A 10,844-nucleotide genomic window follows, 5' to 3' on the forward strand; every position below is an offset into this window, starting at 1 on the left:
TACTTCACATAATAAGTGTTAACTGTTTAAGACTTTTTTTCTCGTGTCGTACACACTTTAATGTTCAAACAGTTTTCAAATACAGTATTCAACATAAATTGCGAAAGATTTATATTTACCTCATTAGCCGCCATTGACTGAGATATGACATCTTATAGTGAAAAATTTCAAGTGTTTTCATTTAGTTTTTAAAAGTCGCATGATTGGGCGTCCATTGATGTCAATTTAAGTGAAAGAGTTGATAGAATTTTTTTTTTTCCCATCTTAAAGGGAACCTCAGACTTAAAGACTTGTAGGCTCTAAGAAGCCACAATTGTTCTCTGTGCTAGCTAGCAAGCCAAGCTAGTATGACGAATGGCATAATTTTGTCACATTCTGCTGCTGGTGAGATTGTTTTATTACAGAGTTGGTGGAGGTGTTCCCAACGTCGTAACTGCATTTAATTTCAGCTCATTTGCAGTGTCTTTAAACCGATCCTAGGCGGCTTGCCGAGTGACACTGTGGAACTACGGCAGCGCTGCCAAGTGACGTCACCACTGAAGGAATCTGACCCTTTAGCCGGACTGCCAGAATCGCGCCCGCCGAACACGCGTTGGCGCAGCTCCAACGTCCTGAGCAGGCAAGATTCCACCCAAAAGGCCAAACTCCGCGCGTTCACCTTAGTCTTAACCCCTTGTACTGACTCCATTTTGAAAGCTGAAATAAATACTTCGAAGCTCAAGTTGACAATTTATTCAGGTCGACAGCAATCAAACGGCAAGTCGAAACAGAAACGGACTCAGGCGAGGAGGCAGACTCGTTCCAAGGTCACCATATCACACATCAACAAAAGGTTCGCGATAAAAATGACAACGCTTAGTTAAACATTCAGTCTTTTGAAGGCTGCGGTGGGATGGGCCAGGCGAAGGGTGTTGTTTTAGGATAATTCTTCTGTTGCGGGTTTGGGCAGTCACGTTCGTGGGTCACTTTTCGTTGCTGGGTCGTGGTTTCTAAGGCAACTGAGGTGGGAGGTTGGGCCTGCCTTGACGTCTGAGAGACACCGCGCTGTCAAACTTAGTTCTTCTTGTTCACATGTGTTGCTTTGGTAAGCCAGGGTGTCTTGGCCCCACCGATGAGATGACGACGGCGTCTTTTCCTTTGCTTAACAAGCGAGGGCTGATATGGAATGTACTGATGACTCAGTGCTGGCCTCCTGCTTTGTGAAAAGTGCGTCTGTGGAAAAAACTTATATTATAATTCTTATGATATTAAACTATGGTTAAATGTCTTTTCTATTATATTGAGTGTATTAGAATAATGCAAGCAGTTACACGGTGCCGATGAGAAAGGTACCATCTCCTTCAGCTCTAATAAGCCACAATTGTTCTCTTTTAGAGAAAAGCTGCGCTAGTTTGCAATCAAAGCTAGTATGACGACTGGCATGATTTTGTCACATTCTGCTGCTGGGCCGATTGTTTTGTTACAGAGTTGTGGGTGGAGTTCCCAACATCGTACCTGCATTCAATTCCAACTCATCGACAGTGTCTTTAAACCAATCCTAGGCGGCTTGCCGAGATATTTACGAGTGATGAAGTACGGCAGCGCTGTCCAGTGACATTAAAGCCCAGAGTGCATTGCTTTGTGTAACAACAATGGCTACCTACTCGTTTAAGTAATTTTTCAAATTTTATAAAAATGAAAACATTAATAGTTTTGAAAATCTTAATTTTTAAAACTCATACGTACATTTATCATTTAGGAACGCCAAGTCTTTCTGTCCATGGTTCCTTTTAAGAATGATTGACTAAATATGGATTTGATTGATTGATTGATTGATTGATTGATTGATTGATTGATTGATTGATTGATTGATTGATTGATTGATTGATTGATTGATTGATTGATTGATTGATTGATTGATTGATTGATTGATTGATTGATTGATTGCAGACATGTGTTGCAGTTACAGTAGTACCTGTAATTGGTTCTGGAAGTAGTTTCTTAACTTGAAAATTCTGTGAGTAGGGACGCGTTTTTCGTGTAAATGCCCTAATCTGTTCCGAACCATCCAAAAGTCAGACATAAATCTTTTATAATACATAAAAATGCATCAAAACATGTCGCAAATACATGTTTAGACAATAAACATGAAATCTGAGTTGTGCATCATGTCAAAAACCAATAATACAGAATAAAAGCTGTCATAACAAGATGGGCTAATGAAGAGCTGGGATATACACATAACGCAGAGGTCCCTCTTAGCCAATTGGATGCCAGGAATGCTCGGCAATAGCCAATAGCAGAGCAGCTATAAGTACAGTGGGGCAAATAAGTATAGTCAACCACCAATTGTGCAAGTTCTCCTACTTAAAAAGATTAGAGAGGCCTATAATCGTCAACATGGGTAAACCTCAACCATGAGAGACAGAATGTGGGGGGAAAAAAAACAAACACAAAATCACGTTAGATTTTCAGAGAATTTATTTCCAAATTAGAGTAGAAAATAAGTATTTGTTCACCTACAAACAAGCAAGATTTCTAGCTGTCAATGAGGTCTAACGAGGGCTCCACACGTTACCTGTATTAATGGCACCTGTTTTAACTCATTATCAGTATAAAATACACCTGTCCACATCCTCAGTCACTCACACTCCAAACTCCACTATGGCCAAGACCAAAGAGCTGTCGAAGGACACCAGAGACAAAATTGTAGACCTGCACCAGGCTGGGAAGACTGAATCTGCAATAGGTAAAACGCTTGGTGTAAAGAAATCAACCGTGGGAGCAATTATTAGAAAATGGAAGACATACAAGACCACTGATAATCTCCCTCGATCTGGGGCTCCATGCAAGATCTCACCCAGTGGCGTCAAAATGTTAACAAGAACGGTGAGCAAAAATCCCAGAATGACCTACAGAGAGCTGGGACCACAGTAACACTATCAGTAACACAATGCGCCGCCAGGGACTCAAATCCTGCACTGCCAGACGTGTCCCCCTTGCTGAAGCCAGTACACGTCCAGGCCCGTCTGCGGTTCACTAGAGAGCATTCGGATGATCCAGAAGATGACTGGGAGAATGTGGCATGGTCAGATGAAACCAAAATTGAACTTTTTGGTCAAAACACAGGTTTTCGTGTTTGGAGGAGAAAGAATACTGAATTGCAGCCGATGAACACCATACCCACTGTGAAGCATGGGGGTGGAAACATCATGCTTTGGGGCTGTTTTTTTCTGCAAAGGGACCAGGACGACTGATCTGTGTAAAGGAAAGAATGAATGGGGCCGTGTATCGAGAGATTTTGAGTAAAAATCTCCTTCCATCAGCAACGGCATTGAAGATGAGACGTGGCTGGGTCTTTCAACATGACAATGATCCCAAACTCACAGCCAGGCCAACAAAGGAGTGGTTTGGTAAGAACCATTTCAAGGTCCTGGAGTGGCCTAGCCAGTCTCCAGATCTCAACCCCATTGAAAATCTGCGGAGGGAGTTGAAAGTCCATATTGCCCAATGACAGCCCCAAAAAATCACTGCTCTAGAGGAGATCTGCATGGAGGAATGGGCCAAAATACCAGCAACAGTGTGTGAAAAGCTTGTGAAGAGTTAGAGAAAACGTTTGGCCTCCGTTATTGCCAACAAAGGGTACATAACAAAGTATTTAGATGAACTTTTGGTATTGACCAAATACTTATTTTCCACAATGATTTGCAAAGAAATTCTTTAAAAATCAAGCAATGTTATTTTCCGGGGGGTTTTCCACATTCTGTCTCTCATGGTTGAGGTTTACCCATGTTGACAATTACAGGCCTCTCTAATATTTTAAAGTAGGAGAACTTGCACAATTAGTGGTTGACTAAATACTTACTTGCCCCACTGTATGTTATGTTCAGTAAACTCTGTAGCGAGTTGTGAGTACCAGCCATACTGTATTTTGCCTTTCTTATCCTGAAATTTCTTTCTTAGCAAGAGGCAATATTTTCCCTTTGAGGTGTGTCTTAACCTGAAATTTTGTGTGTAGATACATTCTTAAGTAGAGGTATCACTGTACTCCATTCATCCTAAAGATTCCGTCGCATCTTGTTTGAGTATTAGGTGGTTGTAGTTCATTTGAGGGTTTTTTTCCCCCCTAAAATTCTGCAATTTTTCTGAATATTTTGGCCTACTACACTCATGTATTGTTGGCTGGCATTTATTGCGATACACAGTTTCATGTTTCAGTGCCGTAGACTGTGCTAGACGTCAAAAATAGTACAGTAGTCGTCGAGTTAAATGGACTGCGTGTGCTTCGATTGATAAGACTCATCATTGGAGGTTGGGGTGGGGTTTTTTGCAGTTCTTCCATCTCCTGCAAATTTAAACAAAAGCAGTATTTTAATCTGTTGGATCTGGAGCAGACAGAAAGCAATTTGTTCAGGGTTATAAGTTAATTAGCTTGTGCCGTATGCTTTGTTCTCGTATGGAACTTTGAAGTGATTTCATAATGCAGTTCCCTTTCCACTAGGGGGGGAAATTATGACACATTAGACCTAATTATGTGTTCTGTTTAGCATTTTGGGGAAAATCCAGTAGAGCTGCATTGGAAAACAAAATAAACAGGACATATCAACATAAGTTTGGCAGTGAAAACAGCAAAGCGACTGCGCAGGGACTTTTTAAAAAATAGTGTCCACCTTGAGAGACACGATGAAGCAACTGCCAAAGCTGGAGGAAAAAACAGTTGACGGAAAGATTGGAAATATGGCACATGAACAAAAAGCTTATCCCGGGCGGCACCTGACAGCAACGATGCAACACATGATGGCTTTTTAAATGCAGCTTTTGATGAGAGCAGTGGGAGCACTCGCCTGTTTGAAAGACAGACTAGCAGTAACGTTAGAAAGAAAATGGGCTCACACACACAACCGGATCTTGTACTACTGAGCTCATAGCTAGATTAGCTTACAGGGCGTAGGTTTGCATAGGGACGGTAGCTTAACACTACCAACTTTTCAGGATGCTTAAATTGTCCCCACCAACTTTTACGCAACATTTATTTGCATTATATAATGACTTCAATTATATACAGTGGGGCAAATCAGTATTTAGTCAGCCACTAATTGTGGAAGTTCTCCCACTTGAAAATATTAGAGAGGCCTGTAATTGTCAACATGGGTAAACCTCAACCATGAGAGACAGAATGTGGGGGGAAAAAAAAAAATCTTATATTCGGGCCAATACGGTAAGTAAAAAAATGACCAACTTGTAGTTGTATGCCCTTAATAAGCACTAATACTGTTCAAGTAAGCGGAAGAATCTGATGCATGAATCTGTTAAGCAGCCTTTAACACTCAGAACAAGGTGGAGAAAATTATTCGACTAGTTTTGAGAAAAATTATCAGATTAAGATGCTATAAATTTGCAGCGCGGAAGTTGAATAAATTTGTGTTGATTTATTTTGCATTAATAATTTACCTTATCAATTAATTTGGTTCACATTGGTGACCAGTGTAGCCGTGACCGCCGTTCACCCAAGCTGCTTGGTTTTATTGATGTCTCGTCTCAGGCAAAAATTATACATGGAGGTTATGCTGTTTTATCAGGGGTCCCCAAACTATGACCCGCCTCCACATTTGGTCCGGCCCCCAGGACCCCCCCCCCCCCCCCCCCGCCTCAATAGTGTTATTTATTTCCTGGCCTTTTTCTGTGAAGAACCCAGAGTGGGTTATTTGGTTATTATCTAATTAATTAATAGTGTTATTATTATATTATATTATATTATATTTAGGGCTGTCAAAATTATCGCGTTAACGGGCGGTAATTAATTTTTTAAATTGATCACGTTAAAATATTGGACGCATTTAACGCACTTGCCCCGCTCAAACAGATTAAAATGACAGCACAACGTAATGTCCACTTGTTACTTGTGTTTTTTGGTGTTTTTCCGCCCTCTGCTGGCGCTTGGGTGCAACTGATTTTATGGGTTTCAGCACCATGAATGAGCATTGTGTAATTATTGACATCAACAATGGTGAGCTACTAGTTTGTTTTTTGATTGAAAATTTTACATATTTTATAAAAACGAAAACATTAAGAGGGGTTTTGATATAAAATTTGTATAATTTGTTCTAACATTTATCTTTTAAGAACTACAAGTCTTTCTATCCACGGATCGCTTTAACAGAATGTTAATAATGGTCATGCCATCTTGTTGATTTATTGTTATAATAAACAAATACAGTACTTATGTACTGTATGTTGAATGTATATATCCATCTTGTCTTATCTTTCCATTCCAACAATAATTTACAGAAAAATATGGCATATTTTATAGATGGTTTGAATTGCGATTAATTACGATTAAATAATTTTTAAGCTGTAATTAACTCGATTAAAAATTTTAATTGTTTGACAGCCCTAATGATATTATTATTATTATTACTATTTTATTTACTTTTGTTCTGTGAAGAATCCAGAAAGGGTTATTTGATTGTGGCTTCCTGGGAAAAAATATTTTTTTTACATTTAGGCACTCCTGCAATCGTCACACTTTTTCTGTTACAAACTGACCCGGCCCCTCATCAGAGAAGGGAAAAGTTATGTGGCCCTCACAGGAAAAAGTTTGGGGACCCCTGTGTTATATCGTCCCTAACAAGATTGAGACCAAACTTACGCCCTAGGATTGGACGTCTTGACACCTATGATGATTTACTGAAGCAACATTCCGCTGCTACAATGGTATGAAAAATAATCTCAACCTTTTGGAATTTCTCACTTTTCTTTATAAAATCCCAATCAAATGTGATCTATCTTTTTCAAAATCACACAGATGAAAAAACTACCCACCTCTGTTGATTACACAAAAATCAAAATGGATGCATTTCATACAAATCCAAATCGGCATGTTAACAGTCTTCAGACCTGGCTAACAAGTACTAGTGCACGACAAGTATCGGTCCGATAATAGGAATTATGACATCATCCCGATAAATCCAATAACATTTATAATAGGACCGTTGTGGCTTTAAAGTTTACACACTAGTATGGGAACTTAGTTGACCATGTGCGGGGCATTGCTCCCACCTGCTGGTCAGAATAATTCACTGCATCTATTTTTTTGTTACAGTAGTTTGGTTCAATCACTTACACATTGCGGTGTCTAGCGGTCGCATTGACAGTCGGGAATGCTTTCTGTTATGTTTCCGCCTCGGAAATATATGTAAGTATAATGTTTACTATAACATATGGATGTGCAATATATGTTTACTTCTGTGGTGAAGGGTCATATGTACAGAACTTCATAAGTTGCGTTACAGAAACCTGCCAATGCTTTAGTAGCTCAAGCTAGTGTGCTATGCTATACATATAATAGTTGTGTATATAAGTGTATTGTGCAGTTTGTTGTATATTGAGTATTGAATATGTGTATTTTTCTGTTGTACTTTTACAATATTAAGATGAGTGTCTTCCCATAAAAGCAAGAAAAGACCAAGCCTTGTGGTTTATGGAAGTCCATTCATTCTTAGCTGGCTGTCGGGCAGTGCAGAAGTGAAACGCACTGTTTTGTTCATGTCATTATGAAAAATCTGGTGTGATCAAAGGCAAATTTATGTTGAATCCACCACGTTTTTTTTGGGGTTTTTTTTAAACCTCCAGGTGTTCAAAAACTCAGGTTATACATTTAAAAAATTATATATTTATTATCGGTTATCGATATCGGTATTGGCTTTGAGGAGCAGGAAGTTATCGGTATCGGTTTCAAAAAATGGATATCGTGCACCCCTTCTAACAAGTTAACATAACCAAGCTTTGATCGCTATTTAACGACACCACTGAGTGTAATTCCTGTGCCCGCCTGCATGACCGTTTCCTTCTTGCTCATATTGCTATCGAGCCTCCGGCTAGGACTTTTAAGACCAATTCTCCATCGTCCTCTGTCCATAAGAGCTTCCTTTCCTTATCATGTCATATGAAATTATCTTCCCCGAGCCAATCTGCGCTTCTCTCTGCCGCTCCCTATCTTTTACTCCATCTCTATCCATCAACTTCCAGCGGTCTCCCTGCAGTGCAATGTATGCGCTGCTACCTAAGCCCTGTCCAAACACTCTTTCATAGCTTAACCCTCAGCCTCCATCCGCTATCTTGTCTCAGCTGGCCTCAGGGCAGCTGAAGATGGGGTTCACCAGGGCCAGCCCATATAGACGCTGACCTCTTGGTCCACTTTCCCGCATATGACAGTTCCTAGCAATACCATGCAGAGGAGGCAGGACTTGAAAGTATCGCTCAACAACGGTGACGCACGCTCCGTGAGTGACGAGCGTGTGTCACCTGCAGGGGGGCGAAAAAAGGCAAACAAGCCCCCTGTGACAAGCCGGTGAGCGCCTCCCTTCCGCCGCCACCCACGCGCAGGCGCTTGATTAAACGTGTCATTGCAACTCTGCTCCCAAATATACACAAACCATCTCGAGCCAGTGCCACACTGGAGGAGCAGAGATGGCACTTTGCACAACAATCCAATTAGGAGCACAATAATTGCCTTGCAGGAACAAGCGAGGCGATTACGCTGTCAAGGACTTGAAGGATAGTGGACCGCTACATTCAAAGGCCGCTACTTAAAGGTGGAACCTCAAAATATTTGCTAAAAGAAAGCTCAATTTCAGAGACTTAATGCATTCTCTAAGTGATGCTGTTGTCATGATCACCCTGACACTTTTTTGTCTTCTGAGTGTGTTTGTGTGTGTTCTACTTTCAATAGGAAGTCATGTGGGCTTCTCCCGACAGCCAAACTATACCCCCTAGTGGCAAGTCAGTGTAATAATTGGAGTTTTTTTTTTTTTTTTTTAAAGATAATTTTTGAAAGAACGCACATGGAAATTGACATGCGCCATAAAAGGAGGAATGAAACAAAAATGTTTGTAATTGTTTTTTAAGGCCACAAAAAGCCTTTCTGACACACCACATAATCTAAATCATTTTCTTTTACTTTTTGAAAAGTCAAAGCAGGCTTTCTCACACAAAAACACAAAGAAAGATATTTTAAAAATTTACATGCAACAGGCTTTCACATGCACATCAAAACATATATTTAATTTTTAATCTTTTGAAAAGTCACAAATAAACTTTTACATCAGCACTAAAGGACGTGACTACATACAGTTGGGCAAATAAGTATACAGTTAACGACTAATTGTGCAAGTTCTCCCACTTGAAAATATTAGAGGCCTGTCATTGTCAACATGGGTAAACCTCAACCATGAGAGACAGAATGTGGAAAAAAAACAGAAAATCATATTGTTTGATTTTTAAAGAATTTATTTGCAAATCATGGTGGAAAATAAGTATTTGGTCAAGACCAAAAGTTCATCTCAAAACTTTGTTATGTACCCTTTGCTGGCAATAATGGAGGCCAAACGTTTTCTGTAACTCTTCACAAGCTTTTCACACATTGTTGGTGGTATTTTGGCCCATTCCTCCATGCAGATCTCCTCTAGAGCAGTGATGTTTTGGGGCTGTCGTTGGGCAACACGGACTTTCAGCTCCCTCCACAGATTTTCTATGGGGTTGAGATCTGGAGACTGGCTAGGCCACTCCAGGACCTTGAAATGCTTCTTACGGAGCCACTCCTTTGCTGCCCTGGCTATGTGTTTGGGATCATTGTCATGCTGAAAGACCCAGCCACATCTCATCTTCAATGCCCTTGCTGAAAGAAGGAGATATTCACTCAAAATCTCTCGATACATGGCCCCATTCATTCTTTCCTTTACACAGATAAGTCGTCCTGGTCCCTTTGCAGAAAAACAGCCCCAAAGCATGATGTTTCCACCCCTGTGCTTCACAGTGGGTATGGTGTTCTTCGGATGCAATTTAGTATTCTTTCTCCTCCAAACACGAGAACCTGTGTTTCTACCAAAAAGTTCTATTTTGGGTTCATCTTACCATAACACATTCTCCCACTCCTCTTCTGGATCATCCAAATGCTCTCTAGCGAACCGCAGACGGGCCTGGACCTGTACTTTCATCAGCAGGGGGACACGTCTGGCAGTGCAGGATTTGAGTCCCTGGTGGTGCATTGTGTTACTGATAGTAGCCTTTGTTACTGTGGTCCCAGTTCTCTGTAGGTCATTCACTCGGTCCCCCCGTGTGATTCTGAGATTTTTGCTCACCGTTCTTATTTGACGCCACGGGGTGAGATTTTGTAGAGCCCCAGATCGAGGGAGATTATCAGTGGTCTTGTATGTCTTCCATTTTCTAATAATTGCTCCCACAGTTGATTTCTTTACACCAAATGTTTTACCTATTGCAGATTCAGTCTTTCCAGCCTGGTGCAGGTCTACAATTTTGTCTCTCGACAGCTCTTTGGTCTTGGCCATAGTGGAGTTTGGAGTGTGACTGACTGAGGTTGTGGACAGGTGTGAGGTTGTGGACAGGTGTCTTTTGTACCGATAATGAGTTAAAACCTACATTCACAAGATTAAAATCAGGCTTCCACGTTTGCCAAAAAAAAGATATTTTTATTGAAGGTTATATTTTTCATTCACTTATGTCACATAGACAATACGTGAAATTTTTATGTGAAATTATGAATGATATAGGGTTGGAATTCCCTCCAACCATTTGGTATGGAGTTTGGCAAACACATGCTGAGTAATCTCATTCCGAAATAGCAAAACCTGCAGGGGGAAAAAAGCACCCTAATTACAGAAAGGATGTGAAATTGGGTTTGAGGGCTTAAGTCATCGGTGTGAAGTAAATCCATGCATGTGTTGGCAAGATTAGTAATTGTGCAGTCCCGATCATACATATGCAAATACACTCTCATGATCCCAGAGCATTGAACAGAATTACAGCGAGCATCCGTCACACTGAAAGACTCTATACTGGCCCATATA

The sequence above is a fragment of the Corythoichthys intestinalis genome, chromosome 13 (genome assembly GCF_030265065.1).
Source record: "Corythoichthys intestinalis isolate RoL2023-P3 chromosome 13, ASM3026506v1, whole genome shotgun sequence".
In the NCBI taxonomy this organism is placed as follows: Eukaryota; Metazoa; Chordata; class Actinopteri; order Syngnathiformes; family Syngnathidae; genus Corythoichthys; species Corythoichthys intestinalis.